This window comes from Nicotiana sylvestris, chromosome 1 (assembly GCF_000393655.2).
Source record: "Nicotiana sylvestris chromosome 1, ASM39365v2, whole genome shotgun sequence".
In the NCBI taxonomy this organism is placed as follows: domain Eukaryota; kingdom Viridiplantae; phylum Streptophyta; class Magnoliopsida; order Solanales; family Solanaceae; genus Nicotiana; species Nicotiana sylvestris.
Window position 1 is genome coordinate 86,601,793 of NC_091057.1, and position 8,190 is coordinate 86,609,982.

An 8,190-nucleotide genomic window follows, 5' to 3' on the forward strand; every position below is an offset into this window, starting at 1 on the left:
ATCCTAAAAGGTAAGAATCTGTGCCCTAACTTTTGATTTCGAAATTTCCTACTAAAATGGGTAATTGACAAGAGGATTCATGGGCTTAAGGCTTAAGGGGTATCTATTTTGCATGCATGTAAAATGGAAGAGAGTAAGAGAATTTTGAGCTAAAAATGGTAAGAGATGGGGTATGAGCTGGTTTAATTTTTCCCCAAGAGATCTTAACAGATATAATGCACATCTAGAGCTTGATAATGTACTCAAATGAACTAGAATCTTAATTATCTCTCTAACTTTTGGTTAAACTTGTAATGCTCATAAAATAGATCAGAGTTGCTAAGAGTTCCGCAATTATTGTAAGAATTTAAGGAAAGCTCTATTGAGGTATGTATAGCTAAAACCCCCTCTTCTTAGAAATTAAACCCCTATGGTGTCCATGTAAATGTTGTAAGTTCTGAAAATTGGTCAATATAATGGTTGCTATTTCAAATGAATTGTGTTGCAAGCATATATGTGCAAGGTATGTCTCAATACTTTCAATATTCTATTTTGTCAATTAAGAATGTGTGAAGAATGTGAAACATGTGCTTGAATGCCTAGACTTCAATTCAAGTTTAAATTGAGATTGTTATGCCGAAATATGTGAAATCCTCTTTATGCTTATGATATAAAATTGCCCTCGTATGTGCATATTATCTTGAATTGAAGGGTTTTATGTTGAAAGTGGAAATGATGTAAAAATTGTGGCCCCAAGTGCCGATGGATTTATATATGTTAAATAAATTTGAAATGAGATGATTGATGAAATATGAAAATGTCTTGGTGAGACACCCTAGTCGATCGGTTTGTGATCGGACGCCATGCCGCATACATGGTGGTACTTTGCTAATATTGAAACCGGAAAGTAAGAATGGAATTGTGATTGAGATACATATCTCAAATGAGACAGCCTAGCCGATCGGGTCGTGATCAGACACTGCACCAGAAAGTGGTAGTATTGTGGATGATGGTGTAACAATATTGAATGTCCCAACTTAAATCATGGAAATTATTTGAAAGCTGTGTGATTCCTTAATTTGATGATGTGGAGTTGTTTAAGGCTTTTGTTGATCCTTATGATTACTTTACTCTTGTATTGTTGTTTTATCTAATGAGATGGTGTTTAGTTATACATACTAGTACTATTCCACAATACTATCGTCCCTTTTGCTGGGGGCGCTACATCTTTGAATGGATGTAGGTAGTTCTGTAGCAGACAATGCCGATCGCAGATAGCGGTGCATCCTCCTCTCAGCATTCTTGTTGAGCCCCTTTTCTTCCAGGGGTCATGCAATATAGTTTTTGTTACAAATTACCACATTTTGAGGTGTAGCTTGGGCCTAGTTACCGGCATTATCATAACTGTCTTTTGTATCTTTAGAGGCTTCGTAGATGTTTAAGTAGGTTATGTACGGGTGTTGGATGATGTGTGCGCTGAAATCGGGGGACCAATTTCTGATTGACAAAGTGCTTCACGAGATCACCTCGGAGACTCGAGACCTCGAGCCAAATACTTCCCTCAAGATATATCGACCCCCGGCCTGAGAATAATGTTGGCTGGGGCCCTGATGAGCATGGGAGGCTTCTAAAGAATGCATCTGGAGCCGATTAAGTCTACCCGGGCAGCCTAACGTTGGTCTACATATACGTCATGAAGCTAGTTAGCTGTCCCATCCCACTTCCTTTATTAGTCAACGTATCTTGTACTAAGTTTGGATTCCCCCCTCATATAAGAGGAGAATCATTAACACTCTGTAAGGGGCACCTCAACTATTCTTTAGTGGATTAATAACAATAGTCTCACTCTTTTGTCTCTAACTTACTCGCTCGAGGTTACTTCTTCCATTTATTGCTTTTATACTTTCTCTTCATTTATTGCTCGATATTGGTCATAAAGAGCCTTCTTTAATTATATCGTAACTGTTATCCTTTTCCCGGCTACCCCCGATAGCTCGAGCTCGAGCCGAGTATCGACCTCGAGGCCTTTCATCGATCAGTCCGAAGCCTGGGTAGCAAGCCCCTCGATTTGATTACTCCCCATTTTAATTTGTATTTCATCATTAAACTTCGTACGCCTAGCATCAACTGCTCTAACAACTAGCATAAAAATTGATCACGTATTTTTAGAGTCCCATTACAAATTTAATGGTTGTTACCATTTTCACGGTAAAGAGTTTGGCGCCCACCGTGGGGATAAAAATAGTAGTTATTATTTTCTTGATGGTGTCATTACACAAATGCAAGTTATCTTTCATGATTTTTCTTCTCCAAGATCTTTTGATTTCAGGACAAAATGTTTAGGTCAGTAAACATAGTGGAGAACGACAACCTCAAAAACCACGGGGAAAATGGTGTGGTTGTTCCAGTTGTTGTGCGCCACCAAAGAATCTTGATAACACAGCTGGACTGATTTTAGCGGTCGCAGATTCGCAGGAGGCAGAGCAAGTCAATGAAACCTCACACACCGACAAGAGCATACGACATGATGACCAATAGGAAGCCCAAAAGACCACAGCTCGGGAAGAACAGGAAGTTAGTGTTCATGTTATTTTTGAAATGCTATAGGCACAATAGTTGGCTATCGCTCATTACAAAGCCATCTAAAGACTCCCAGCACAACACCGTTGGAAACAGCTCCGCCAGCCGAATAAGTGCCCGAGAGATCGAGCAATAAAGGGTCGATAGCCAATCCGGCCATAGTAAAAATGCTTGAAGATCTCACCAAAAGGATCGAATCAGGCAAGAAGATGATAGTAGCCAACGAGAGGCGCGCCCCCGGTCCTAAAGGGCATGGATTCGAAGAAGTTCATACAAAGGTCGTTCACCGAGGAGGCAACCCCGAAACCCATTCCAAAGAAGTTCAGAATGTCGGAACTCCCTAAGTACAATAGGACCACTGACCCTAATGAGCACGTTACAACCTACATATGTGCGGTGAAAGGCAACGATATAAAGAATAATGAGATCGAGTACGTATTGTTGAAATTTTTTGGGAAAACTCTCTCGAAAGGGGCACATGCCGGTGCTAGCAGACTCTCTCAACTTGGCTCCTAACTCCATAGATTCATTCGCCATGCTAGCAGATTCCTTCGTAAAGGCACATGCCGGTTCCATCAAAGTAGCGATGAGTAAATTCGATGTTTTCAAAATCAATCAAAGGGAGAACGAGATGCTGCGGGAATTCGTGTCTCGCTTTCAGATGGAGCGGATAGAGCTACCGCCAGTCTCCGACGACTGGGCAGTGCAGGCCTTTACTCAAGGTCTGAACGAACGAAGGTCGGTGGGTTCAAAATAGCTAAAATAGAACCTGATCGAGTACCTAGCTATGACCTGGTCAGGCGTCCACAACCGGTACCAGTCAAAGATCAGGGCCGAGGATGACCAGATGGGAGCCCCTTCGGGCTCAGTATACCCGAGCAGGCTCCTAGAAAAGGAACCAAAACTAAACAAAGAAAGGTAATAGCCATACCTCAAAGATAGAAGGAACGCCCTGAGGCGCAACCTACCTCGCAGTGATCGAAGAGTGGATCGAGGACAGAATCCTCGAGGGCTCATCAACAGAGCCAGGTTCGATTGGAACGTAGTGACAACGGGTGTGCCTCACTTCTCAGAATACAATTTCAATGTCGATGTGTCGGATATCGTGTTCGCCATTAGTAAAATCAGAGACGCCAAGTGGCCCAAACCTATACAATCGGATCCTTTGCAAAGGAATTACAACTTGGTATGCGAATTTCACAACACGCACGGCCACAGAACCCAGGATTGCGATCAGCTACGAGAAGAGGTAGCTTGACTACTTAACAAAGGATATCTCTAGGAATTCCTTAGCGATCGAGCTAAAAATCAGTTCCAGGAAAGGGAGGCAACCAATGATAACGAGGCAAACGATCCACAACATGTCATCCACATGATCATGGGAGGCTCCGATGCCCCGCAGGAACCTGTAATGCGAAGTACGAAAATATAGAGAAAAGTAGACTCGGGGATATATTCCTGAGGATGCCCTGACATTCAGCGAAGAGGAAACCAAGACCTTATCTCAACCCCACAATGAGGCACTGGTAATCTCCTTCCTTGTAAATTCTTTTCAAATAAAACGCGTACTTGTGGATCCAGGTAGCTCGTCTAATATTATCAGGTCAAAGGTGATAGAGCAGCTCATATTGCTCAACCAAATCGTGCCCACTACCCGTGTCATCAACGGGTTCAACATGGCAAGCGAAACAACGAAAGGAGAAATCACCCTTCAAGACACCATGGCCGGCCTAATCCAAAACGCCAAATTCCATGTCATCGAAGGAGACATGTGGTATAACACCTTATTCGGGCGGCCGTGGATAACTACATGAGAGCAGTGTCTTCCACCCTTCACCAGATGATAAAATTTCCAACAAAGGACGGAATTAAAATCGTCTACGAGGAACAACATATGGCGAGGGAAATGTTCGCAATTCACGATGTGGTACTAACGTTTGTACCTCCGCCCCCGAGTAAACCAAAGGGTGAATCGGGCCTCACGCTCGATCGAACTTGGCAAAATGAAGCAAAGAACCATACCGCGTCTTCTCCTTGGGCAATTGAAAGAAATCAGCCCTAACGATTGTAGCGAATCAATCTCAAGGCGTCGCCAGCATATCTCACTTCAAGGTAGGACCATCTCCCTATTGTTTTGAATTTAGGGCTAACCCTTATGCAGGAACTCGATCGGAGCGGTTAGAATGCAAACCATACCTAAAGACCTTAAGGTTCTAAAACGCACCCGTTGCGCTCTTTTCCTTCGACCGAGTTTTTGTCCCAAAAGAAGGGTTTTACCGGCAAGGTTTTTAGTGAGGCAACGTCTGCGAGCTGCCAAAGGGAAACTCAAAAAATGCTCAAAACTTCATTTGCAGTCAACTTTGAACGATGAGAGGCATTCCCTAGGAAAGACACCTGCTCGAAAAAGTCATGAAACGCCGAATGGGGTTCCTGTAGGAAAGTAGTGCAACAGGCCAAACGGTCAAACGAACCATGTCCATATAGCCAGGCTCCCGTCGGCGAATACGTGTACTATTGTACTGAACGATCAAAGAATACCTTTTGTCAAAAAAACCTTCGCAAAATAAGGTGACAATTCCTCCGTTGGAAACGTCCTGAACACTCAGGGACTAACGTTGCAATTCAACACTCAGACGACCTCTAGGTCGAAACTCCGAAATCATAAAACCTTCAGGTAAGGCAACACGGAAATCGCCAAGCATCGCAAACATCGAAGGTACCTTGAGTACTCGGAGACTGATATCAAAAGTTCGAAAGAGAAATACACGGCCTCAAGGGACGAAGCCCCATGCTTGTAAGCCCTCAATAAGGCAACTCCGAACTCGCGAGCAACGGCCTTCGAGCTTAAGCAAACTCGACAACTCGGAGACTATCACCAGTCGCCACTCACTTAAAAACACAAGGTCGTAAGATCCCGAGCGGGCATACTCGGTATAGGAAAATCTATTCAACACGGCATGATAAAACTGTAAGACCTCAACAGGCATGAAAAAACTATAAGACCTCAACATGCATGAAAATTTTGTACGACCTTACTATAGGCATAAAAATCAATCCCGAAGTTTAGGCTATGTGTCGCATTTTTAAGACTCCCGACACGGCATACCCTTGATGCAGATGCCTAAACTATCACACTCAGGATCAAAAATGGCTCCGGCCAAACACATATGACTACAGTCAAAACGGCTGCACCAGCCAAATTAACGCGACTCGGGGACGCCTGACGGTCGCTAACAAAATCACAGGCCATTATTTCGAATCTACTTCGAAAAGAATCGATTAAAATAGGCTACCCTCAACAGGCAAACGAGCTTCGACCATGTCAGCTCCAAATCACAATGTCTTCGAGCTACTCAGCCTACGAGCTAAACCTTCCGAGGTGCTCGAACATCGTCGCTAATGACTTGAAATCGAGGTTCTTCCCAAACCGACGACGGGTTAGGAAAAATTATTTCAAAAAAAACTTTAACGAGGGAAAAACAAAGCCTACATATGCCTAAGGGCAAAAGTTGAAGAGCCATAGTTGCCAGCCAAACGAGCCTCAGGCCAACACACTAAAAGGTCGCAACGACCAAAAGTGTAAAACCCATCGTCACTAGCTTAAAAATTGAAAACTTGAGGATTAAAATGACCTCGAGTCGTAACCCAATTCGGAGACCGGATCCAAAATAGTTAACTGCACATGCCTAAGGTCACAGCGTAAGAGCCACCATCCTCAGTTTCACGAGCCTCAGGGCCACATACCTGAAAGGTCGCTTCGACCCAAGGCGTAAGAGCCATTGTCATCCGCCCATGATGGCACAAAAAATAACTAGAGGGTTAATTAAGCTCGAGTCGCAACCCGACTCGGAGAATGAACCCAAACTAGTTAAAGTGCAAATGCCCAAGGGGAAGGCATAGGAGCCATTGTCATCCGCCCATGCAGGAACAAAAGATTGAAGGTAGACTCGAGTGAAAACCTGACTCGGAGACTAAACCCAAAATAGCTGAGCAAAGCATAAGAGCTCTAACGCTAGCTTGCATTAAAAGCCGCATTTAACCGAGCATAAAAGAGCCTCTGGGCCTGCCTGATGAGCTCCGAAACCGTGTTACGAATCTATGGATTCTCTCCAACTCCGAAACCAGCCCATCTGGTCAAAAGCGAAGCAGAAAGGGATACATAAGAGATAAAGATTCAGGTTTTCTTTTATTTACATACGCAAAAGGTGCGTTCTCCATTTACAAACGTGCTCTGTGAATATCACATACAAAATGGCAAAATCAATGCCCTGCTTCAGAAGGCTACGTCCTACCAGCCTCATATTGACTCTCCCCGATGTCGACAAGAATTAACTGAGCATCGCGCTCATCTGCCTTTGCCCGAGCCAGCTCTTCCAGGAGAATAAAACCCCTGGCTCCGATCTCTTCAAGCACCTCTCTTCGAGACTGGCAATGAACATATTCCTGGATCCTCTTTTCACGATCGAGGGCCCTCTTCAGCTCGTATTGGGTATTAGTAGCATCCTTCAAATGAATCATCATCTCCTGATCAGCCTTAGTCCGACTCAATGGTGCTTCAGCTTGAGCATCGACGATTTAAGCCCTGACCTTCGAAAGTTCAGACTCGAGTTTCATGATCATATCCGCTTGAACTGAAGTGTTATCACGAGACAAGCGGAGTTAGGCCTCGAAGGCGGGAACTTTAGCCAAGGCATCCTTCTCATATGAAGCTTGAGCATGCACTTGAGCTCTTAGCTCACCACAATCATTCCTAACTCGGTCAGCTTCACCCTTAAGGTACTCCAGAGCCTCCGTCTTTTTCTGCAACTGAGATAGGCAAAAAGATTAACCTTAAGGGTTAAAAAAGCGAAACGCGTACTATAAGAGGTTACCTGCTCCATCAAATAGATCTCGTAATTCAAGCTCCGATAAGCCACATATCGCCAGTGCATCAAATCAACCTCATTCTCCTCATAGAGGAGCCTATGGGACCTACCCTCATCCAGAGCTTTCTGAAGCCTAGCCCCATGATGGAGTAGCTCAGACCTGAGCCTGTCAAAGGCCTACGGAACAAAAACTCGATAAGGAAGGGAAGATGCGAGACACGGAAGGCCTATGTCTCCATGAAGTGAAGCATGCAGACTTCCTCGAAGGCCGAGCACAATTCTGTCGGTCCAATCCCCTCGGTCCTAAAAGAACCAACCTCGGTCGAAGCATGATCACTCGAGGGAACCACTACTCTGCAATCGGAGACTTCAGGAATAGCAGGCTCGAGCGATGTTTTCTCCTCAAAGACACGAACCTGTTTAGCCCTGCTAAAAGATCCATCGCCTGCGAGTGCATATCCCATCGTCCCTTGGCTCGGAAGCCGAAAAATCCTCCCCCTCTCTGAAGGAGCACCGCCTCGCCACTGGGGACCTTCCGATACCTACAGTGGCAAGGTCAGTACATAAAAAGAGGAAAATATCATCTCAAATATATGAAGGCCAAGGTAAAAGTAGCTTGCGCACATACCTTGGTATTTCGCTTCCCATCTGCCCGGGGACACGAATCGCCACCTATGCTAGTCACAAGTCGAATGGATCGCCAACCTCCAGACCCAGCCAAGCAAATTGGAAACTTTGCCTGGGGCCCACAAAGTTGTTGTAGGAA